Raw genomic sequence first — 26790 nt, forward strand, 5'->3', positions numbered from 1 at the left:
TTCTTCTTCTTCTTCTTCTTCTTCTTCTTCTTCTTCTTCTTCTTCTTTTTTTTTTAAATGAAGTCCTTCATGTAAAGCACTATGTTTAGTATGGAGTAATAATTATATAAATATTTTTTTCTTTTTATTGAAATATAACTGACACACAATGTCTTAGTTTCAGGATGTCTGGGACTTAAAAAAAGATGCCTATCAATATGTCTATAAATATATGCTGTAAAAATGTTATAAGTGTGAAGAGCATATATATGAAGGGATTTAACAAGGGAAACTTACACATGGCTTAAATGGAGCACTGATAATCACATCCTGGGTCCCTCCTAATGCCGATGAGAGCTCGGGGGAAATGCTGTTACTGCATTCAAGCCTTACCCGGATGCAACCATATCTTTCACTGAAGTTGGCCACAGTCAGTTTTCCCTCATTATCTTCTGACTTTTTCCCCCTCATTTTTAAAAATGAAGCTTAATCATATAAAAAAGGCCACCATCCACCCTTCCCTCACATCTGTTCCTGCCTCATGTAGCTGCTCAAGTCACACTCTTGCTGTGTCTGGGAAAAGCGAGGTATGGGATGACTGTGCTTTGACTGATCAGTGTTGGAATTTAACTCCCAAATTGTTACCTTCTATGGCCTCTGATCCTGGCGGTACCAATTTCCGCTCTGTGAATCGGTTGTCGCCTAATAAGTCCTTCAGTTTTTTCATCTATATAATGGGGGTTATCATATTACCTACCTCCTAAAATCATGCTCCTTGAATGAATTAAAGCAAGTAACACATTCAGAACAGTGTCTGGCAGATAAGAAGTCTTCAAAATGATCATTTTATTAATAATATTATCATTCATCACCATCATCCTGTACATTATTATTTGTATCTCCGTTGACCACATCTAAAGCTTATATAAATAACAACTGTTTTTTTGTCTGTCAAACTGATTAAATATAAATTGTATGAGCACAAGATATAATGTTTCCATTGTCCACTACTGTATTGCCTCTGATAGAAACATGCCTGATAATCAGTAGATATTTGTAAAATAAATGAGCACAATTTATATTTTTTTAAGTACGTATTACTTTTCATTCTTAATTTTTTACATAAACATTTTCTTCATGGAACTCACAGTTCATTCTCCTCTTACCTTAACTCTCAGTTCACATCCTGATTCTGAGCTCATCTCCACGTCTCTAGCATACTGCCCAATGCTCACAAGCAGAAGTTATCAGTTGGATCCTGAGGGAGAGGGAGAGGAAGGCTTCAGTTTACAAAACTGATTTACCTACTTGACCATTACATGATTCACAAATACATTCTGTATATACATATTTGTACACAGAACATACTACTGAATAGAATTAGGGTTCCCACATATGCCAGTCCTATACTAATTGTTATTCATGTGCCCTGTGATCTAATACTATAAAATTTACCTAGTGTAATTATGCTAGTATATCAGTATACTAATAAGCATCAGATAACTAAGTACCAGAAAAGACCATTGGGATTGGAAATGTTGTCTTGACTTCCTGCCCAAAGTAACTATTCTATTACCATGGGCAGAAGAGAGTAATAATACCACAAAGTCAAAATTTTTCAAAAGAAAGGGATAATATAACATTGATTTTATTTTTAACTCCTTAGATGATAGATTAATTTATAGGTAAGATTTATTTCAATATATTTCCTGAAAGTAAGATTTGGGACAAAAAATTGAGCATTCGAAGAAATCTGCTTGGTCTTTTATTAAGTGTAGTTGCTAGATACTGAATTGGGACAAATAATCATTTTAATGACTACTCAGTGAAACTCTAAGACCAGGAAGAGAGCAGGATTGAATGTTCAGGATAACAAACACGATGTGTCAGAGGGCAGAAGAGTGAATACTGGCTGTAGACTCTAGGCTCTGCCCCTTCCCAGTTCTTTAACCTTTCTGACATTCGGTACTGCAGTCTAATTGGGGACCTGATCACATGCAGTGCAACAGGACAACCAAACAAATGAGAAGGAGCCTTCCAGAGACAATTTTGTGTTATAAAGATATATGGTCATCATGGGAAATAAAGTTTAATTAGTGTTGCTTACACTTATTTTATGGTTTCGTATTTCTTTTTAATTGTATATGGAAGTATACACAAAATCTTGTCAGTACTTCAAGCTTCTCAATATCTTAATCCTTTTCTGTGCCCTTCAATGACCTCATGTATAAAATTGGAAAAATAATATCTACTTTTCATACTTGCAATAATAGCCATGCGAGCCAAATGATTTACACTGTGTTTAGCCCATAGTATATACTTAAGAATTTGCACTTTCAGGGCGCCTGGATGGCTCAGTTGTTAAGCGGCTGCCTTTGGCTCAGGTCATGATCCTGGAGTCCCGGGATCGTGTCCCGCATCAGGCTCCCTGCTCAGCGGGGAGTCTGCTTCTCCCTCTGATTCTCCCCTCTCATGCTCTCTCTATCTCATTCTCTCTCTCAAATAAATAAATAAAATCTTTAAAAAAAAAAGAATTTGCACTTTCCCAAATATCTTGGGCTATAGAAGTTCTTGTAGAATATTTAACAAGAATGATTACATTGCGGTTTAAATTGTAGTTTAGGAAAGTGTTGAAAATTAGGGTTTAATAACAACCTCCATCCTTCCCTCTGAGTTTAGAATTGGTCGAGAAACAGAGACAGCAATCAGCTTTAGGAGTATTAGTTTTAAATTTATTAATATAAAATATGGATTGCAGGATATGATTAGGGTATACAGCCATATGCAGCTTTATTATATTCTGCTGCCAAATGGAAACTACCTGCCAAACTACAGGCATCTCCACGCAGGACCACAGTCTTCCTCTGGGAGTTTACCTGATGGAAAAGTAGATAAATGTTTCCTCCTTATGGTGGGAAAGAGAGAGAGACAGACAGGCAAGCAGGCAGAAGGGGTCTACATGGGTCTACATAGGTCAAAAGAACCTACCATCCGTCCTGTTGGATTTCACTATTGACTGAAAAATAAGCCTGTTTTGAAAACTAACATTACACAAGTGTATGAAGCCATGCTTAACTATTAGAAAATATTATATGCTTTCTTCTAATAATTTCCTTACGTAATTTTTTTGCCAACAGTTGACATCATTTAAGTTGTTTTTCTGCCAATTCTGTCAGTATAATTTGATTGAATACAATATGAAATGGAAAGCGATGGGACATAATCAAAAGTAATAATCCTTGCTGTTTGGGTGAATCATAGGGCTTGGTGACATTTAGCTTGTACAAGGAACTTGTGAGTTTTAATCTTCTCAAATTTATTCTAGAAACTACTTCAAGAATTTTGCTCTCAAAGAGAAGTTTTGAGATTTGATTTTCTTACTAGAGGCAAATGCCCTTTGTTATAAATGACTTATTTTAGCTTGTAAATATGGCAAGATGTCTTGTTTAAATCTAATTTTAGTTTTGATGTCTTGTTGTATATCATTTCTAACTGAAGAGTATCAATTTATTGCATGTTAAATCTGGAAGGAGGATTCACAATACTCTCCAGGCCAACCAATCTATTTATCTTACAAATGATTAAACAATTGAGAAACGTTGACTTCCAATTATTCAGATATCTGCTCCTATGGCAGGATATCTGATGATTGACTCAGTGAGGAAAGAAGCTAGGACCATTTACTGTCTGATCCTTTACCCTCCCTTCCTATTATATAGATATGGTTATGCCTATATATATTTACTGCAGTGATAGGTTTATTTTTATATGGGAAATTTCCATGGAACAGAAGGTTACAGTTCCTTTTCAGCTTATCCAACCTTCAAAAGAAAATGTATCGATAAATAGTAAGCATAATTTTCTAGTAGTAAGGTCCTAATGAGAGCTATCAAATAAACCTAGAGTAGAAATCATTCTCTTTTCTTATCATTAGACCCTCCTTTAACTTATGTTCTCTATAAATGGTAAGGTCTGGAATTCAGTAGTGACCTTCTAGAGAAAGAATTAAAGGAGTTAATTCATTCTTTTGTGTCTAAGTCCCAGGTCCCTGAAACTTAAGCTTGACCATCCTATGTGGTTTTACCAACCTTGTACATAGACTGCTTTGGGGTTTGGGAACAAATCTTCATATGGCAATTGTAAAATAATATAATTATAATATTATAATATAATTATAATACAATAGAGAGAAGACTATTTACTGGGACTTTAATTTCCCTATATAAAAGAGGAGAGAGGAGGTAATTAGGGAACTTTAAATTCTCTGTAGTTCATGGGGTTCACCTAAAAATGAATGGATGTGTATTTGCTCAGGTTTATAGTGTAGTTGAAGATTATGGACATTTAACAGGAACCATATCATGTAAAATACACCATCAGGAGTTGTAAATTGAATAATCAAAAAAATTATTAAAATAATTGTTTCATGTAAAAGAACAAGAAAATAGGATTATTTATTTTCTAGTGCATTATAGGAAGAATGATTTTAAATATTAAAATTTAAGTTTTGCCCAGATGAAAATCAGAGCTTCTTTGGCCAGGATCCATATGACATTAATAAGGATATTAAGGTGGTGGATTTTCCCTTTTATTGTTCTCAGAAAAATTCCATGAAAGGATAATCGTGCAAATTATTCCATTAAGGTTCAAGGCATCTCTCACATTTCTCCTCAGAAATATCAATGTCTCTGCCCTCTGAATGTTTGGCTATTAAACTCACTGAATTAAAAGAAAACAAAAAAAATCAAACAGAAAGGGTGAACTGTCCTCAAGTATAAGATCAATTTACCCTCTTCCTATGCTTTGTATACTCACTCTCACATAGGAGGATTTTTTTGTTCACTATCATTATAGTCAAAATACTAACGAGGTTACCTATGCTAGGAAGGAAACTTTTGCACAATTGGCACATATTAGCATATATTTAGAAAGCCATCTTCTGATTCTCCACCCATGAATGAGATACAAGATGGTGGCTGAGAGATTTACTTGGTTGTTAAGGGGTACATGTTGCTAATTTATTATAATCCAAAATTTAAGGCTGGGATAAAAGTTTAGGCCAAAGGGGTTCTCCTTTTTCTAGATAGTCTAGTTCTGCTGATTAGAAATAAAGTTCTATATTGGAATTTGGGGCTGGAAACAACTAGTAAGGAGAGGTTTCTTTGTTGACTCATGTCCTGAGTATAGATCCCTTATTTGATATTCCTCTGGATTGGCAGGTGGCTGATATAAGACCTATCTTACATATTGAGGGGTCCAGTTCCAAATGCCAAATCCTTTTCATCTTTTGAGACACAGCTTATAATTTCAAATAAATCTCTTAAAATTTGTGATGCCTATTCTGATAGATAAGTTCTTGGCATTCATAGATCTTTTGGCCATCATTGGAGAGCCTTTAGCTGGTTAATGGATCCCTAAAAATAATATGCAGTATTTTCCATGCATTTTCCTAGAAAGAAAATTAAGCCTGCATGAGAGCATCAATAGGGTTTATGATTCTTCCTCTTAAATATAAGAACATTTATCTATGAACAATAAACAAAGAGAATCCATTGCCAAATGGAATCCACAAATGTCATTGTTGAATGACCACTTTTTGAAACACTCTAGGCTAGCAGTGCTTAGGAGTTGTAATCTGGCCATCCCACAAATCACTCATTGACTATTAGTGTTAAATACCAAATGCTGTGAAAGTAATACATATTTTGAGGAATATAATGAAGAATTAGACTCACTATTGTCAACAAATTCATAGGTTAGTATAGTAGTAGTAGTAGTGATAATTATGTGAATGTGATAACTTTAAATGATGTTCGATCTATAGAATCTCAAGGTCACTTATGTATTTTTATGTTATATATTGAAACAAACATGCAGGTGTTGCATCATTAAATTATATAATAGGTGTTACTAGTAGTGTGACTTCTGAACCTTAGTTTCCTTTTCTTTAACACAGACTAAATAATATATTTTCAAAAGATTGCAAAGAGGCTAAATTAGAAAATCAAGATAATTTGTAAGCCTTTTTGGCATAAAGGTTTTAATAGATAGTAGACATTCTAAAGTTAATCATAATATTCGGGAATGCAACTTACTTTGCTATCGAAAATAATCAATCTACTATGCCCTATTTTTTTCCAAAATAATAATTTAATTTTAATAAATGCACTGGGCTGAGCTTACAGTATTTCCACATAAAGATTACACCCAAAATACTAATGACATTTGAAAGATGAATTTGTAAGACAGATATGACACTAAGTTTTACTATCACTTATTGGTGTAAGGGGAGCCTCAGCTAATTTTCTCTTTAATACCAGTTAAGTTGTTTGATAATAGAAGGGAATGTTGCCATCCCTTCCAAATCACAGGTCTATCTCTTGGTGCATCAATAAAAGCAGGCTTTGATTTTCTCAAAAAAAAAAAAACCAAAAAAAACAAATGTTGCACAGACCTAGGAAGGTGAGGAAGTTGTGTGACAGATCTGCATTTGAAGCACTAATTTAGTGAGTTAAGAGGAAAAAAAAGATTCATGGAATGATTTAGAATTCTATTAATACACTGATGGTAAAAAACTTGTATTTGCAGTGAGCATCTCACATGTAAGTACTATGCAAACATACCACAAATGATAAACTATGAAAGAGCTATTTTATAAGAAAAAATATAGTTCTTCTTTAAGAACATAAAGGCAATCACTTATGCCACACCATTTTCAAAAGTAATATATTTTTTCTGACTCATTTGTTGGTGGAAAAACTAAAATTCTCCTGAACACAAAGATGTGCATACCTGTACACACACACTCTTCCATGCACCATGAATAATTTTCATTAAAGACACTTTACAAAAACGTATCTCTTTTCAAGAATGTGCTTTAATAATACACCATATAGAAAGGGCATAACAGGGGCGCCTGGGTGGCTCAGTTGGTTGAGCGACTGCCTTCGGCTCAAGTCATGATCCTGGAGTCCCGGGATCGAGTCCCGCATCGGGCTCCCTGCTCAGCGGGGAGTCTGCTTCTCCCTCTGGCCCTCCCCCCTCTCATGTGCTCTCTCTCATTCTCTCTCTCTCAAATAAATAAATAAAATCTTAAAAAAAAAAAAGAAAGGGCATAACAGAGAAGAATTTATTGTAATAGTTACTTGGACAAACAATATGAGAAGATTAGAAGGAAATCATAGATGCCACAAGAATGACTTTTGAATAGAGAAAAGAGATGGTTGTCATCAGAAATAAAGTTCTCTAAAAAAAAAAAATCAAGTTATCTTCTCCTGGAAAAGTCAAAACTTCCAGTAATAAGAGAATGCTAGGTCAAAGGAAAACTGGACGTAAGTATGGGAAGATTTCTATAATTTATGAATCCCAGAACATTTGTCATAAAAGAATTCTACCTCTCACCCTCAGAAAAGGAAAAGAAACTTAGAAGTTGAGTTGGAATATATCTGGAAGAAATTTCTTATGCATGTATAAGCTTCTCTGTAAATAACACTTTTTTTTCTTAATGTTTACTTTTTTGAAAAAAATTATTGTTATGTTAATCACCATACATTACATCATTAGTTTCTGATGTAGTGTTCCGTGATTCATTGTTTGTGCATAACACCCAGTGCTCCATGCAGTGTAAATAACACTTTTAGCTAGCATTAACAGTGGAGTTACAACCCGGTAGTTCCATAAAAATGTATCCAGCATAAATCTCCTGAAAGCAGATACATGTGGTTGAGTTTTGGGAAGGTTGAGAGGATGTGTACTTGAAGCATGTGCAAAAGCAAAACCCTGGGGGGATCAACAGCGTGTGCACTATAGATGTATACTTATTTGTATAGACACACACACACACATCCCACGTACCTGTAAGACACTGTATGTGTGTGTGCATAAAAGAGATTTAAATACATTGGGTTATTCAAGTTCATTATGCTCCAAAGTGAGAGAGAAATTGATAATTGAATAACAGTCGTCGAAAATCTAATTTTCTTTCTGTCTCATATGATGTGTTTGTTTCTATCAATATTGCACAAAATACAACTCTACATGTACAATATATCCTTTAAACTCCAGTCAACTATATTATTCAGGGCCCAATTAAAGAAATAACAATCTGTTATGGAGAAAAAATCAGTTGTACAGTACTTGGAATTATTGTTAGATGGTGTATTTTAAGACATGCATTTTGGGTGATTCAGTAGGCTTTCAAGGGAAATTTTGTCTAGGAGGGATTTTGTATTATATACTGATTAAAAAAAAAAAAAAAAAACTACTGTTACTACCCACTCCATACTGAGATCCAAACACATCAGTAAAATAAGGTAGAAAAATGAAGCTTTCTTCTTTTTTTTTAAGATTTAATTTATTTATTTGTCAGAGAGAGAGAGAGAACAAGCAGGGGGAGCAGCACGCGGAGGGAGAAGCAGGCTCCCCACTGAGCAAGGAGCCCAATGCGGGACTCGATCCCAGGACCCTGGGATCATGACCTGAGCTGAAGGCAGATGCTTAACCGACTGAGCCACTCAGGCGTCCTGAAAAATGAAACTTTCTTAAAGATTGAGATTATCTGGGAAATTTTAGTGACTGTGTGCAAGCTTTCACGTAATTTTGGATATAGATGCTATACTCTATGCCTTGTTCATTCAGTGTCTAAATCTCTGTCTTTAGTAAGTGTGCTTATTTATTATTTAGAACAATTCCAAGGGCCTAGGGAAATTCAGGGACACACATGCTCACCTAGAAATTTCCATGAAATCAATTACTTGTAATAATTTCTGTACAAATACTAAAATTGTTTAGAAACTAAGAAAATAGTTATTTATGACTTTGTTAATATGGAGACAATAGTAACAGAAGATGATATTTAGGTTAATGGTCCCATTAATACATCAAAAGTCTCCTTGACAAAACACTCTTCTCAATCAACTCCCCAAGGAAAATTTAAGCACAAAAGGAAAAGCTAAAAAACACTTTAATGTTAGCTGGATGTTTCTTTGAATGAGAACAATTGAGATGGCAAGGAGTGAGAAGTTTATTTTGAACCTGGGTATAAGTAGAGTTATCTGATTCATTTTTAATAGCAACCAAGATGGTATTTTAAACTTTATATGACACTTGCATTTTTTTTTTCCTAATTGGTTTCTCAATTGAACTCAAAGGGAAAACCGTAAGTGGCTTTCTATTCTAGTGGGCAGAACTACAGTGAAATACCACATCAAATAGTGGGCTCTTTGTACTGTCTTTCCTTCAAGTTCAAGTAACATCAAATTAAGACAAGCCAAAGGTCAATGATTTTTATCTTCAATGTAGTATAAAAAAAGGATGTGTTGAATCTTGTTACTAAAAAGGGAAGAGAGTCACATAAACCAATGTCAAGAGACAGAAACAAGACAGAAAGGGGAAATATTTACCCAACTGCATAGAACAGAGCTATCCTAGGTCACAAACACAGATGTTTTCGCAAGAGAGAGGGTCAAAGTTTCCAATTTAATCACCATTTATGACAGAACAGAGAAGACCAAAAAAAAAGAAAGAGAAAGATAAGAGAAAACAGCTGGAGAACAGTCTCCTGGACTTCCAGTCCTACTTAATTCTCCTTTGAAAAGGAAGATCTGTGTGCATGCACGTTATCTCCTTGGCAAGCAGTGTCAAGAAGGAAAAGCAAAGGGAAAGATGCCTCTTCCCATATTTTAATTGCTGGGAACTTACAAAAGGTCATGTCCCCAAAGTATGACAACCAGTAACTCAAGAAAGTTTTCCAGATCCTAAACAAATACAAGAGATTTAAGCACCCATGAGCAGCCCTTAAAGCAAGTAATAAGCAATGTTAAATGGAAAACACTTGACTTGGACTGATTCATAACAATTTGAAATGACTTATTCTGTCATAGGATTGATTATGTGGACTTCAAAACATGTAATACTATTTAAATAGAAATTATATCTCATTAACATGTAAAGGCAGTGATATTGGAAAACTGGGCCTCTTGACTGAGCCAAGGGAAAGAGTCAAATTGAGCATTTTGATAAAGTACATCCTGAATTTGTTAAGATTACAAAATAGGCAATTTGAATGGCAAATTATTTAGTTGTTAGATAACGATGAATTTTTTTTATCCGTTCTTTTAAAAAATAAATTGGCATCTAAAAGAGTGCTGAAGCTATGCTTTATGTGTTTTTATCGTAAGAACAACAACATTTCTAAAATAATCAGTTAAACAATGCTTTCAAAAAATCAAAATGATCCAGGCTGTCCAGAGTTGTTTAGCTGTGACTCCAAAAACACACTCTTTGTTTTCAAAATATGTGGCACAAATAGTTAACTAACATCCCCTAAACATCTGTGGATGGTGCTCAGGCATTTGGTTCTGGTGTAAATATGGTCAAGAGTTTAAAAAAAAAATTTCTAAGTACAGAATATGTAATGTGACAGGACTTACCTTAAAATAAAGGTTCACATAATGTAAAAAAAAATTAAGGATATACTAAATCTGAATCTTGTTTTAAAACAATAAAATGATTCCCTACTTAAAATAATACAAAATGCAGAAAATCATATTATTAAAGTTTAATAAAATATTTATGTGATAGAGTATAAAGAATTAGAGTATTAAATAAATTAGATTTTAAAATAATGTACAAATTTTGGTGGAAAGCCATAGTAAGACTAATATATATAGCAATCTAGTTTTCTTATGAGTGCTACTTTAAATATATTTGTTAGTTTTAAAATAACATTTAATTACATAAACATAATTTCAGCTTAATATATATTATAATTTTTTTCAAGTAGAAAGGCAAATACTTGAAAGGCCAAATATTTTTCAAATACAAAAATAATTCAAGAATTTCATTCTATGCAACACAACTAACATCTTAATTGAACTATTAAAAAAACACTCCCAATAGTAATATCTACTTTTCAAGGAAATTTGAAAACTCCTTTTACAAAATGGTAAATTTGACCAAATTTAGATTTTTTTTTAATTGCTAAAACTTTTTTTCTGATTTATATAGACTCACTTTGGATACCTATACTCAACTGCTATTTCAGATAGTTCTTTTTTTTTTTTAAGATTTTATTTATTCATTTATTTGAGAGAGTGAGAGAGAGAGAGAGAGAGAGCACACGAGAGGGGGGAGGGTCAGAGGGAGAAGCAGACTCCCTGCCGAGCAGGGAGCCCGATGCGGGACTCGATCCAGGGACTCCAGGATCACGACCTGAGCCGAAGACAGTCGCTTAACCACCTGAGCCACCCAGGCGCCCTATTTCAGATAGTTCTAAAGAGTAAAAATCAAATATCATTCAGACCACATATTTCTAACCTGTTCTCTGCAGAAGACATGATTTCTTAGGTTATGTACAGATTCCTGAGATTTCATGTTCAAGTCTTAAATAGAAAGGAGACACCCCTTTTCCTTTTGGAGGCTGAAAGAAAAGTCCCTAATTTTGATCACATTGGGCAGGTCTTGACCTTCTGCTGGTCTAAGAGGCATATTTCTAACGAGAAAATAGTAACAATAGGAAGAAAAGGAGACACTTTTCGAAGTGAGGTATTCTAACTCCCTCTTGTGCTTCCTTTAAAAGAACACACATCATCTAGCGGTGACTGATTCTGGGCTTTCCAGGCTGATACAATTACGACCTGAGTGGCACAGAAAGCCCGTCCCTGTGGCTTCCTACGGACATTGCTTGAAGGGCATCACAAAAATCAATTAAAGATATGCTGAACAGTTTGCAGATCACTTTGTGTTTGTATCCTGAGACGTTTGGAAGCTAATAAGCAAGAAAAATGGTATTGACTCTTTGTTCTGCTCCTGTTCTCACTAAACTCGTTTGTCAGACAAAATCCAAGAGTACGCCGGCAGTATGTCTTATTAGTAAAACAAACTGAAAACCCTACTGGTTGAGGTCATACTGCAGTACAAATGATAGAACTTACTACCAGAAATATAAAGGAATAATTTACTTTTCAGCTGAGAACTGCAACAGGGAAAACAGTGGCCCCGCATCAGCATGAGAGAAGTGCTACTGTGGCGACCGAAATGAATTACCGGGCTAAATAAACTTTCAACTTCATTATATCCACTTAAGCGTAAGTTTTTGCCATAGAAAATTTTAGCACATGAATCTTGTTTTTTAAGACTATTTTAAATATGGAAGTTCAATGTTTTATTAACCTCTCACTAAAAAACCACTTAGTTGTGGAAAGAAAGATAAACTTAGATGATAGTTGTATCTTAAAATAAGATTGAATAAATGCATACACAGAAATTATTCATATAATCTCAATTTAAACATTCAGTTTATTGTTCCAAGGTATTTTTTTTTTTTAGAAATTCACATTAGCCAGACTTATTATATAACAAATTATCCCCTAAATCAGTGGTTGAAAGAATCAGGAATGGCCATTTATTCTTGTTCACGTGTCTGTAGGTCAGCTGGGACTCAACACAGCTTTCTGCTTCAAGTTGCTGGTCTAGAGCTGTTTTCTTGCTGTAGTTTGGGCTCAGGTCTGCTCAAGTGTGTTTAATTGGAGCTCAGACTGAAGAGGGAGTGATTGTTACTGCTTAAAGTAAATCACGTCAGCAAGCTCCCAGTCAAGGGGTGGGAGTTTGCCTCTGATAGGAGTTTCAAAGTCAGGTAGCAAAGGACAAGGTTGCAGGGATTGGTGAAGAATTTGCACCATTTTATTCTGTAGAGAAATATCATGCTTACTAATCAAATAGAGCATCTTTTAATGACAAACCCAGAATATAGAAGAGACTATTCTTCTTCATGACAATTAAGAACTCTTTTCACATATACAATATTCTGTAAGCATTGTTTGATCTGCATTTCACAAATTTCGCTATATTGTATCTTTATTTCCATTCAGTTGAAAATATTTTGTAATTCCTTTCTCATTTTTTCTTTGCTTAAAAGATTATTTACAATTTTGTTACGTATTTTCTATTTATGTTTTTATTACACTATCCAGCTTAATTACTCAGTGGTTAGATAATATATTCTGAATATTTCCAGCCCTTTCAAAGGTACCAATACTTGCTTTATGCAATAACATGTTAGGTTAGGGTATATATTCTATGTGCATTTCAGATCATATACATTGGAATTATTGATATTAGGCCAATGAGACCAATGACCTTTTATCTATTTTGTTTTCTGTCTTTGGGGATGGAAGGCTCTCATATTTTCTTTGGAGATTTTAAACCTTTTTTCCACCACTCAAGTCTCTATTTTCCCATACTCTGATGCTTCCTCCAAACATTCCCCATCGACAAGTCTTCTCAAGAAGTTAAAATTCTTGGGGTATCTGTGTGGCTCAGTCGGTTAAGTGTCCACCTTCTGCTCAGGTCATGATCTCAGGGTCCTGGGATCCAGCCCGGGTGGGCTCTCTGTTCAGCAGGGAGTCTGCTTCTTCTCCCTGTGCCCCTCCCTCCCACCCCACCCCCTCTGCTTGTGCTCCCTCAAATAAATAGATAAATAAAATCTTGAAAAAAAAAAGTTAAAATTCTCCCACTGGTCTCTCTAGGCATATAGAAACTTCTCTCTTTTTCACGTGATTCTACCTAGAAATATACCTAGAAATCCTTCTCCATTGAAGCCAGGCTTGCATGGAATTTCACGGAGCTGGGAGGTAGAACATGGACACAGATGGTCTCAGTTTATTTCGCATGTGATATCTATTTCCATGGAAAATTCCCTGTCCTCTCCTGCTGCACTACTCCCCTTTTCAGCCCTCAGACTGTGGGCCAGGAGGTCTTGGCAGTGAGCTCCCTGAGAAGGACATCAACCCATTCATGTCCTCTGAAAATCTCTTTCTGTCCCCAAAGGCCTTTTCCTCTTGCTTTTCCTGGAACTTTCCCACAAGCTGTATTGTGACATAGATTATAAACTTTCTCATTTAAGAGACTTATTTGGTTTTTGACAGAGAAAGGTAAGATATTAGGAACCGAGCAAACATCATTGTTCTATAAGAAGCTTGGTGAATAAAACTATTGTCCCTCCACATAAAAACAATGTCAAAATTCAGACTGAGGGTTGAATTACAAACTCTTATATAAGACTGTATCCATGTTTGTCATACAACAATCTAGTACAAATATTGACTCAAATGTTTGTGTATTTTTGCCTGGTTAAGGCAGAACAAATATTGAAGAGTACATATATTTTATGTAAAACATACTTCTGCTTGGGGACAGGCTTGTAAATGTTGCAAATATAATTATTTTGAGCTTCAGTTAGGTACTGAAATAAATAGGGTTTCAGAACTGGAAGTGAACATAATAATCTCTTGCTTGACTTTTTTTTATGGATAAGAACATTCAAACACTGAGTTATTAGGTGATTTCTCATCTCAGTTTTCCTTTTCAGGAACTGTTTCCCTATTTGGAAATATATACCTGGTGCAGTCTATAAATCTTATCCAAGTTTGTTACCCATTTACCTATGTGTGTATTTAGGTTTTTTTTAAGGATTATAATATAATCTTTAAAACTTAGTGGTATGTGTCATCCAATTTTCATTTTAGTAACAAATTTATAGTAAGAAAAAACTTTTGTGGAAATAGTGAACCATGAACATTTATATTTTAGTTCCCTTATATTGATACATAAAAGAAAGTATTAGAAATATATATATATACACATATATAGCCCCCATATGTACATTTAAAGGTTCTAAATAATAATATATAATTTTCACATTTATATGGTAAAGCACAAAAATAGCTAATATCCATCAAATAATATGTGTCATATGATTTTCTTAGGGCATAAACATATATTAAGTCATTTAATCTAAGGGGTAGACATATTATCTTCATTTTTTCAGATGGGAAATTTATGGATATAGAAGTAATTTGTCCAAGATTGCACAGAATATGATTCTTGAGTTCACGCTCTTCATACGAAAATATATTGCCTATATACCAATTTTAATGATGAATACAATGCAGAACCGGACAGAAGGAATTCTGGATCAAACAATGATTAATGCAGGGGTAGAGAAGGGTAGGGTAATGACTTCAGGAGAATAATTCACCCAAGGAGAGATCAATTTTATTTTTTTAAAGATTTCATTTATCTATTTGAGAGAGAAAGAAAGAGAGACAGGGAAAGAGAGAACAAGTAGGGGGCAGAGACAGAGGGAGAAGGAGAGGCAGACTCCCCACTGAGCAGAGAGCCGGATGTGGTGCTCCATCCCAGGACCCTGAGATCATGATCTGAGCCGAAGGCAGATACTTAATGGACTAAGCCACCCAGGGACCCAGGAAAGATAAATTTAAAAAAAATTAGAAATAATCCGACCTTTCCCTCTTCCCGCAACCACAGACCATAGTACCATTTGCAGATGTACATATTTTCAGTAATATACACACATTCCTTGCATAGTATTGTGACTAATCTAGTTGGATAACCCCATAAAGCCGTATGATTAGTTTATAGAAACCTTTGTGCCGCACACCGTTTCATGTTTCACTAAGAGTAGAAAATGCAACAGCATCTCTTTAAGTATATTTCTTCTAAAGGCATTTGCATTATCTAAAGTAATTAGGCATTTTATCTAAAGTAACTTGCAATTTAAAAATGTCAAGTCTCTCAAGAGACATAGTTTAGTGCAGTGTGTGTCTCAAATACATGCTTTGAGAAGTTCAGGGAACACAGAGGATGCAAGTGAGGTTGGGAAGGAGTCAAGGTGCTTAGGCTGCTGAGCCTGCGAATGGCGCTGACAGAAACAGACACACTTGTATGCAAAGTGGGCTGCCCTGACAAAGCAGCACAAACTAAGCATTTCAGGATAACACAGTGTATTCTCGCACCATCTGGAGGCGAGAAGTTAGGATCAAGGTGTTGGCCCAGATGATTCCCTAGGACGGCTAGTGGAGAGAATCTGTCCTCTCCTCCCTTGCAGCTTCTGGTGCTTTGCGTGCAATCCTTGGTTTTCCACGGCTTGTGGAGGCGTTGCTCTGAGCCTCTGGCTCCACACCATGGCTTCAACTGTGAAATCAGGTCCCGCTAGTCTCCCTGTTTTAAGGTCAGTTGATTTGAAACTTGAACTACTTTGCCAGTCTCTTCACAGCAGGACCTAGGTAAGTCCTTGAGAACACAATCGGGAGAAGGTGTGTTTATACCAGGAGCTGGAAACTCTGGGTACTCCACTAGTTTCCTAGGGCAGGCGTAACCAAGTACCATAATTAGCGGCTTAGAATAATGAACACTTATTGCTCCACAGTTCTGGAGGCTGGAAGTTCAAAATCAAGATTATGATAGCGCTGTGCTCCCTGTGAAATTTGTAGTGGAATCCTTCCTTGCCCCTTCCTGGGTTTTGGTGATTTGCCCTCAATCTTTAACATTCATTGACTTATAGAAGTATCACTCCAATTGTCCCTCTCCACGTGGCATTCCTTCTGTGTCTTTTACATCTTCTTCCCTCTGAACATGTCTGCATCTGTGTTCAAATTTCCCCCTTTTATAAGGATACCAGTCATATTTGATTAGGGTTCAGCCTAATGACCTCATTTTAACTCAATTACCTCTTAAAAGACCCTGTTTCCAAATAAGGCCGTATTCTGAATGACTGAGGGTGAGGACTTCAACATATTTTTTGTGGGGTACATAATTCACCTCATAGCTTCTAGTTCATATATTGGATTTTCTACTGTATTTGGTTTAAAGCAAGGATTCCTTAATCCATACCTAAAATAAAACAAGCCCACTGACAAAATTCTGAAGTGTTCTTAACAAGTGATACCAAGTTTAATACAAGTACATGTATTTTAGAAAAAAAATTGCAATATATATTAAAGAGAAAATCACTCACCCTTTGAACCAGAAATTCCACTTCCAAATATTTACCCCAAAGTAACAAAACAAAACAAAAACAACAAATTCTTATATATATCCTCAAGTAAATATTCACAGCCATATGAGTTGCAGCCCTCTGTAAAAGTGAACTCAGGTCAAATAACCATTAGCAAGAACATCTACAATCGTGGTATAGATGGAAAAGAAAATTTTATAATTATCTAAAATGTATCAATTTAAATAAGATTCACAGACTACATGCTGCAAATGAAAGTTGCAGAACCATATAAATAGCATGATATCATAACAAAATACATACAATTTATTAATGCTAAAGTATGGAATTTTAAAACTTTCCCAGAGAAATACACACTTGAGGTAGGATGGTGATGACTTTCAGAATAGTCCCCCTGGGATGGGAGAGAAAGAAACCAGTGTTAGAAGGCACAATTGGGCTTCAGTTTTTCTGTATTTACTTAAAAAACACTGAAGCAGGCATGGCCATTGCTAAGATTTTATAAAGCTAGGTACTGGTGATTATTGCCTTATTCCCTATATCTTTTTTTTCTGCGCTTTTAGATGTTTTATTGTTTTTAAATGAAAATAACTGAAAAAGCAAGTTGTTCTAATATTAAATTCTGCAGATTTTACTTCTGAAAGTAAACATATTACTAAAAGAAAGGCAAGCAACCTCCATGTGGTTCTTTTTTTCTCATTAAAACAGTATTTGCTTCTAAGGAGTATTATGAAGAAACAATGTGGGGGAAGTGTTTTGAAATTTTGAAATCACTATTTAAGACTAAGGTATTCATGAAAGCATAGAAACAATTTGGCCAGATTTTTATAAAATTAAATGATGTAGATTGGTGACCTGAAGTATGGAGAATTATGGTGGGACTTAGGTAATATTTTGGAGCTATTTAGTTTTTATTTATGGTTAATTAACTAATTATTGGTTAAGTCAAGAGAGATTAAATACAAATTAGACAAAATAAAGCTGTTTAGAATTCATTTAATTTGTTTCTGTCTATAATTAATGTGATAGTATGCTCTTGCAAAGATTTCTCTTGATGGGATCATTTTAATTAGTGTAAATGTTAGATTCTGGAATATAGTTGGCTGATTAATAGTGAAAGCTTGCCATCTGGCGGACAAAGTGAAAACTGTGGCACTTTCTGGCTGGAAAACCTGTAAATCAGTATCTTTGGGGATTAAGCTTTTGCTTTCTACATATTTATTCATAGCTCATGGCTGGATAGGCTGAATTACATACATGCATACACACACATACACATACACACATATTTACACACCTGTATACACACTCAACAGCCCTAATGGATTTTCGTTTGTATTCAATGACTACTATGAAGTGCTCTAATGAAGATGATTTAATTTCTGCACATAATATGATTTTCCTTTAGCAAGATTATCTCATCAAACCTGTTTAGACACTGCTTTTGCAATAATTTGAAGAACTTTAATTCCTAGTCATTTGCAAATAAATGTGTCATGGATAGCTCATATTTCTTTTAGTGCACCCTCCCTTTTTAACTTCTGAATAATTCACCTAAATGTTAAATTCACACACGGAACTGCCACCCCTACCAAATTTACATGCACCCATTAACCATAACAGTGAGTAAATAGAGTGAGTTCTAGTTTGTCCACTAGACCAGACTGCTTCAGTGGGGATTCTGTAAAACCCTTCAAATTCCACAAACTTCCACTAAAGGGAGATTAGGATTGAAAAAAAAGAAGCACTATTATCCTTTTCACTTTGCATGCCGCATGCGCAAAGGGTGATAGGATGTTTGGGATCTCACGGTACTCTGTAACAGTGCACATTAGAACCATGTTTGCTTGCTTGAGTCCAATCTCTGCTTTTGGAGAGAAACAGAGATACCCCTTGATAGGTTATGAGAGATACACTGGACAGAGGAGAGATTAGCAGTCTGGCAACCTTGCTTTCCTGAATTAACTCCCCCCAAACTCACCATATGCACCTTTGGCTAATTTTTATGAGACAAAGAAGGTCTTCAAGTGTAAAATAAAATAAGAGTGGGCTTTGCAAACTAAAAAAGGTATTTGTATATGCTGCTATTCAGCTGCTCCCTCTTTCCATCTTGTTGCCATTATATGACTTGTGAACATAGATTGTATGGTTCAGAGCTGAACTGTGTAATAAATGTTTAACTTTTCTTATTGCAGTTTTCTCATTTAGTTATTTATTGCTTCCTTCTGTTTATATTTTCTTAGGAGTCGTGTTTGGCAAACATGTTGCCCCATGTGGTGATTTTTGAGATAACATGTGACACACAAGAGGATGATGACGGTTACAGGCCTTAGCCAATGGGCAAATCTGATTAGGTTATGTTGCAGAGTTACTATCCTCTGAGGTATTTCATCTCATGAGGGTAACAACGGACACAGGAGAAAGCCAGGTGCACAAAGAGAACCACTTAGAACGGTGTTTACATGAGGTAGTGAATCATGTTGCCCCTTTCCATTGTGTGTTATCTGTAAAGCACAGTATACAAAGTCAACAATGGTTTCTGCAAAATCACGAAAGACTGAACTATAAACCAGAGCTATTGAACAAGTAAAGGTGCTGATTATTTTAAGTGACTATTGGGATCTCAGAGTAAAGATTTTGTTAAACAAAAAAAGTTGTAATTCTTAAAATGGCTTAGAAAACAACTTATTAGCAGAACTTTCTGCCCATAAGAGGGAAGGAAAAAAAATAGTGTTGGTGAGGACCAAATAATATTCAGATGTAAATAATGGTGAGCATATGATAAAATTAGGGTGAGTATATGAAAAAATGCAGTGTGGGAACTTGAAAAGATCCCATCCTCAAACAGTACAAGTATAAAAGACATAGAGATGATGCCCAGGAGATTTAAAGAAATGCATTAATTTCCCTGTCTAGATTGATTGTATCAATGAAAGTCATGTGTACCATTTGTAAGATTTGCAAATAATGGTGAAATTAAACACTTTTTCTTATAAGCCTCCCCAGACAAGCAGAGGCATAAGTATATTTCAAGAGTTGTCTTCACCTGGAAATAGTAGGTGTATCTTAGAGGAACTTTGTTGTTGTCTGTATTATTGGTGACTATCAATGTTTGGTTTTGTGATGTTTCACCTCTCAAGCTGCAAAAGTAAAACTAAAGTCCTGATGTTTCATAAAACACTGCCTTCTTCACAGAAAGAAGTTATTGTCAAAAACTCCTGGGTATGAACATTGGTTCTGGAAGATGTTACTTAATGGTTAATGTTACAAGGCTACGTCAGTTGAGGATGTTCAAAGCAATGAGGAAGCCAGAATAATAAATGTATAATTCTCCAACAATGAGTAATCTTGTGGTTTAGCAGAGGAAGATTTCTCATCAGGGTATTTGAATTGAAAGATGAATTGCAGGAATCCTTCCAACAAAATAGTGGGACATATATTCTGTCTGTTTTGAAGAGGATGGGTAGCCATGAATGCAGCCTACTTAGAAGAAAAGCCACATCATGTGACCCAGTGGATAAGTCTCTTTATGACCCTAGAGAAAATGTTTTGTCTTTAAGTGGATTTAGAAAGAAACCCAATTTTTGGAAACATGGGTCAAGAAAGGAAAGAGTGAAATGTTTCCATTTCTCACAGGGGATTCAGAGTGAGGAAAAGTATCAGCAAGTCTCAAATCTTATTGAAAACCACTTGGACGAACTGTAGAATCAAAATTGAAAAATAGCTACCCTCCCTCTCAACACAAGTGTGAGACAAGATGACAGACCTGTTCAGAGAACTTACACTCAGCCCAGAAATTGGTTTTATGAGGAGAGGAAGAATTTTGTGAGGGAAAGGCTAGTACGGACTTTGGATTAAAAAAAAAAAAATGATCTTCCCTTAGACCAGTTCTGGATTTCAGTGACAACAATAAACACTTTGTTTTAGTGTTCAAACTCTCACCCATGAACAAGCTTCTTCTTGTCTAACAAGCACTGGGAGCCAGGACAGATATTGACTGACTTCACTTGAAAATGAAATCTACATTCTCTTCTCTCAACTTCTACCAAGAACTGAATATTCATTCAGGAAAAAGAAAAAAAACAAGAACCAAATTTATATTAAAATGAAATTTTCATTATTAATTTAGGTACCCAGCAGGAAACTGATAGCTCATTTGATTCTTTCTTTGAAATAAACTATTTACAAAGATGAAGGTGTAGGGACACCAGGGATGGTGTCTAACTGCTGGATTAGAAGCGGGTAGTCATTAACACCCATAAGTCTGATGGAGAAATGTGTAGGGACCTGCAAGCCCAGAGTCTTATAGAGCAGGGCTTCTTAAAATATCTATGGTGAAGAATTGGGTTTAGTTTTTTGTTTGTTGGCTGGTTTTCTCTACTTCCACTCTGTTGAAGAGCAATACTTTAAAATTAAAGTAAATTACAAAGGAAATAAGTTATGACATTTGTTAAATTAAAATTTGGAAAATGAAAATAAACCACTAAAAATGAAGTAAAAAAGATAATCTAAATACAAGTCTGGTTTTGGTATTATCAGATTTGGCAGATATAAATTTACCCTGTGAAATTGCTGTAACATTTTCTAAATTCCATTCATCCTGTTGTAATTAGTTCATTACTGGCCTGCAGCAATAATTGGTGGAGTGATACTGGTCCACAAAACATAGTTTGAGCAGCAATGCTGTAGAGTTCACCTCCTTGGATGCTAATAACCTTCACAATGGACAGCACAGCACCAGGCTACTGAAAGGGGATGGAAATAGATACACTGACCACATTTTCCTCCTTCCCATGTATCTGGGGCAGCCCATTGGTCAAACCCAGTTGAAAGCTCCATGGTTTGGGAAACCACAGCACGCAGGATGGAGAAGGTAGAGGGGGTATTGATATAAGAAAGGAAACTGATACAAAGTATATTTTTTTACTACTTAATGACTGCTAAATGCCTTGACCTCAAAGGAATTTCTTGCTAGCTTTTTCATAGTGTAATTGGGGTTAAAATTTCGCCTTCTCTGAATTTATTAATTTCTTATTTTCTGTTTTCCATTAACCACTGATACATGATTTACTGTTTTTTGATAACTGTAACAACAGAAGTGCAAAAAAAAAAAAAAGAGAGATGAGTAGATTTAGAGTATAGCAATTCACGACACATCCATGAAATTGTCTTAAATATTTAGGGAGAAAGGAAGGGAAGGGGGTAATGTCTAACAACCCTACAGATTTATTCTTTTCTACTCTCTATGTTGTTCACAGAAAGATAATTAGAAATGTCCTATTACACTTCCTTATTTTCTACACCTACATGAAATTAAACTGAAAGCAATCTTCTCCCTTCACCATATTTTTTCTACTTTCTACCAGATATTTAAATTGGCAAACACTATCATTTTCCTCATATAACAAAGAAAAATATTCTTCCTTTCCAGCCTAGTATTCACTCTCTTACTTGTCCCTCTTCCATCCCCAGTCAGCAAACTCCTCAAAACTGGTTACACTTTTCTCTAAATATTTTCTCCCATTCATATTTGATACCAGGCCCATCAAATCTTCTCTTGTCAGGTCTACCAATGGCCTCCATGTTGAAAAGCCAATGGTCATTTCTCAGTATTTATCTTAATTGACTTAATAGCAGAATTTGATAAAGATGGTCTCTCCATCTTTGAATAATTTTCTTCACCTAGTTTCAGAAAATCTCCCTTTAGAAAGTCTTTCCTCTACTTTTTGTCTGTTCCTTCTCAGTCTCCAATATCTTAAAGTTGAGCCTGATGATTCAGACTTTTTTTTTTTTCTTTCTTCCATATCTTCATTCACTCCTTTGGTGATTTTATTCAGTCTTATGTTTTTATATGCTGTATATATGCCTGCAAATCCGAGTTCATATCTTTACCCTAGACCTGTTGCTTAATTTCCCCTAACTCATATAAACAACTGTCTTGTCTACTTGAGCCCTTCCCCTGGATGTGCACTAGGCATCACAGTCTTATATGTTAATAACTTAGATGCTGGACTTACTTTAGAAGCTGAATTGTGCCGTCTATCCCATATACTGGCAATAACATCATTTCAGTTTCTCAGGGCACAGACTTAGAATCATTCTTGATATTCCTATTTTTCTTAAAGCTCACTTTTTTAAAAAAATATTTTTTATTTATTTGTTTCAGAGAGAGAGAGAAAGCAGGAGCAGGGGAGAGGATTAGAGGGAGAGGTTGAAACAGACTCCCTGATGAGCAGGTTTCTCAATGAGGGGCTGTACCCCAGGACCCCAGGATCATTACCTGAGCTGAAGGCAGAAGCTTAACTGACTGAGCCACCCAGGAGCCCCAAAGCTCACTTTTCTTAATCAGAATATCCTATCAGTTCTACCCTGAATACGTCCAGTGATCTAAACAGATACATCCTGGGTCAAGACACTGTCATCTGTTAGCTGAATTTCAACCCTTTCCTTGTGCCCTCTTTTGGTCTGTAATCAACACAGCTAGGTCCTGGCAAATGTAGTCATTTATTTCCTCTGCTGAAAATCATTTCATTTGGAATGAAAGCTAATGATTTATGATGACTAATAAGACCATATAATCCACTCCCAGCATTTTCCTTCTAATGATGGCCCTGGTGTACTCTCTTCACCTACACTGCTCTCCTTGATGAAGCATAAACTTAGAACACTTCTCCTTGAGGCCCACATGGACTCCCTTTCCTTCTGGATTGTTCTCTCCTCTGATCTCCTCAAGGCTCCCACCCTCACATTCTTCAGATCTTTATTCAGATGTTACTTTTGCATCTTCTCTAACCCATCCTTTTATTTTTTATAAGTTCTTTTCAATTATAGTTAGTTGACATACAACGTAATTTTAGTTTCATGTGTACAATTTAGTGATTCAGCATTTACATACAGCACTCGCTACTCAACATAAGTGCCCTCCTTAATCCTCATCACCTATTTAACCCAACCCCCCAAACCACCTCCCCTCAGGTAATGATCAGTTTGTTCTCCATAGTTAAGAGTCTGTTTCTTGGTTTGCCTCTCTCTTTTTTCCCCCATGATCATTTTTTTTTTCCGTTTGTTTCTTAAATTCCACATATTAGTGAAATTCTATGGTATTTGTCTTTCTCTGACGGACTTATTTCACTTCGCATAATACCCTCGAGTTCCAGCCACATCATTGCAAATCCTGACCCATCCATTTAAATTTAATACTTCCTCCAACATGTGTTCTCCTTCTATGTTTCGTTTTTCTCCAACTCATACATTATTTTCTACTATACTATATAAATATAGGTCATGTGTCCAAGTAGACTATAAATTTCACAAATGTCTAAGATTCCTGGTGCTTAGTTAAATGATATTATCTCCAATATTCAGAACCAATACTGGCAAATCCTAGGTAATGAATTGCTGTTGAATTAAAAAAAATCAATCTTCTGTTCAACATTACAATGTTTTTTCAATGAGCAATGATCCATATTTTGAGTTTTTGAGTGATTTACTCACAACAAAGTGGGTACTATGACTTTTAAAATTTTTTCTTAATATCCACCTGTATAAACATCACTGCAATTAGTCAAAAATAAAGTATAACAACTATTGGAGAAACAAAAATGCTAATTTTCTATAGGAGTTAAACCACTGTAGTTTTTAAAAAAAGGAAGTAGAATTAATTCTGCCATTTGGTTTTCACATGTTGGTGAATGGCAAGAATGTTATTTTTGTATTGCTCCAAAACTTTCACATATAAGAGTTTGTAGAAATTTTGAGATATTCTCTTCTGCTTCCAAAGCTATAGCTCAAAAGATAAGCAAAACAGGAGAAGCTTCCTAGTTTTTATTTAATTAAATAATACAGTTAACTCTTGAATAAAGTGGGAGTTAGGGGTGCCAACCCTCTGTGCAGTCAAAAATCTGTGTATAACTTTAAATTTTAGACTCCCCAAAACTTAACTAATGATAGCCTACTGTTGACTGGAAGCCTTGCCAATAACATAAATGGTTAACACATATTTTAAGTTACATGTATTATATATGGTATTCTTCAATAAAGTAAGCTGGAGAAAAGAAAATGTTATTAAGAAAATCATAAGGAAGAAAAAATGCATTTACAGTACTATCCTGTAGAAAGGTCCATGTATAAGTGGACCCATGAAGTTCGAACCATTGTTGTTCAAGGATCAACTCTTTATTTTTGATTTATAAAATTCTGACACCCATGTTCCATTCAACTTTTTTCTAATGAATCATTTCTCTCCATCTTAACCAAGTTTATAGTTCAATGACTTAAAGTGAACTTTAAAATTAAGTACAATTAAGATTTTTCTGGGTTAGAAAGATATATTCATTCATATATGTAGCCAAATATTTTAATTAACTTTGATATCTCTCTTGTAGCCAATTACCACCAGTCATTAAATTTAATCAAAAGATCCATTATAAAAATTATTTATTAAAAGTAATATTAAATAATTTATTCAATACAATTACCCATAAATGTAACTAAACATGAGCAGTACCTAAATGAAAGTTAACTTATTATTGAGTTAGACTGTAACTGTGCTTCATTATTCTCTTTTCTAACTCACCCTCCCTGCTGAATTTTATTTCAACCACTACCAAGAAAATAAAACTAAATCATGAAGAAAATCAAACATATGTACAGCCTTATGATTATTTATCATTTCATTTAATACACTACTCATTATAACATTTCCAAAATCTTAAAGCAATTGAAGAAAAAGCCAAAGTTGACGTTGGTCTGCCACTAGTACCTTGTCCTTAATTTGTTTTAATTTTCAAATATTTCCTATACTATATGTATGTATATGTGTATTTCCAATACTACATGTATGCATGTGTATGGACATTACATATCTAAAGGAATTTTACTGAAAATTCAAACAAAATTATATAAGAATATTTAATGGATTTACAAGAAAAGAAAGATAGGGTATGATTTCATAGGGTAAAATATACACTACACAAAATACTATTAAAGCACCACTGTTGAACTATAGGATACTGTTCTGAATGAGAAAAATATTGGCAATGTGATTACAAAATGACTTCCATGCCAAACTTTAACAATTAGACAATTCCACTTTTCTTTAAATTGACAAGTTTCAACCAGATAAAGAAATACTGAAAGTAGGGAAAGAAGGAAGGACAGAGGACAGAATAGAGGGGAATAGAGGAGGAAATAAAAAAGAACAGGAAAGTAATAGAAGGCTTAGAAGACTTTCACATTCTGGAGATTATAGTAGATTTGGTATTTATTCTTAGTAAAATATTGGGGAGAATAAAACATCAAGTCCATTTGGGCTTAGTGTCTCATTTATTGGAAGAGTTTTCTATATGGATTCAATTTCTTTAGTGGTTATAGGATGATTTAGGTATGTATTTGAATATGTCATCTAATTTGTAAATTTATTGATAAATTTTTCTTCTAAATCCATTATTTCATTTTTCTAAATATTTTATTTATTTGAGAGAGAGAGAGAGAAACAGCACAAGCATGGGGAGTGGCAGAGGGAGAGGGAGAAGCAGACTCCCCACTGAGCAGGGAGCCCGATGCAGGGCTGATCCCAGGAGTCTGGGATCATGACCCGAGCTGAAGGCAGACGCTTAACCAACTGAGCCACCCAGACGCCTCAACCCTATTATTTTAATAAGTGTTTAGTGTCTGTAAATACAGTTTCTCCCTGAAGTAGTTTACTTGTAACTCTTGCTTTTTTTTTTTCTTTTGGTTTATCGGGCTTACCAGAGATTCAATAATCAGTCTTTTCAAAGAAATAGCTTTTTAAGACTATTTCATCCATTTTATTTGTTTCTATTTTACTAATTTCAGCTCTTTATTTAAAAAATATGCAGTAAGCAGAGGTGAAACAATTGGCAGCACACTCTTCTATGGTGACGTGGAAACATACTCGCTGAACTTGTGGACCTGGACAAGGTGGTCTTCAGGTGGAATGTTGGAAAGTTAAGCTTGTTCCTGTAATCTGTACT

At 35.0% G+C, this 26790-nt stretch overlaps 1 long non-coding RNA gene across 1 annotated transcript in view; it reads right to left on the bottom strand.

The window, feature by feature from the left end:
* Positions 1-26790, bottom strand: part of LOC118004385 — a 265095-nt gene that overhangs the window by 79086 nt on the left and 159219 nt on the right. Inside the window, exon 2 of the long non-coding RNA XR_004677562.1 lies at positions 1146-1237. This is a non-coding gene — a long non-coding RNA (uncharacterized LOC118004385). The remainder of the gene's footprint in view (positions 1-1145; positions 1238-26790) is intronic.

This window comes from Mirounga leonina, unplaced genomic scaffold (assembly GCF_011800145.1).
Source record: "Mirounga leonina isolate KUSES-001 unplaced genomic scaffold, KU_Mleo_1.0 Mir_93, whole genome shotgun sequence".
Taxonomy (NCBI): Eukaryota; Metazoa; Chordata; class Mammalia; order Carnivora; family Phocidae; genus Mirounga; species Mirounga leonina.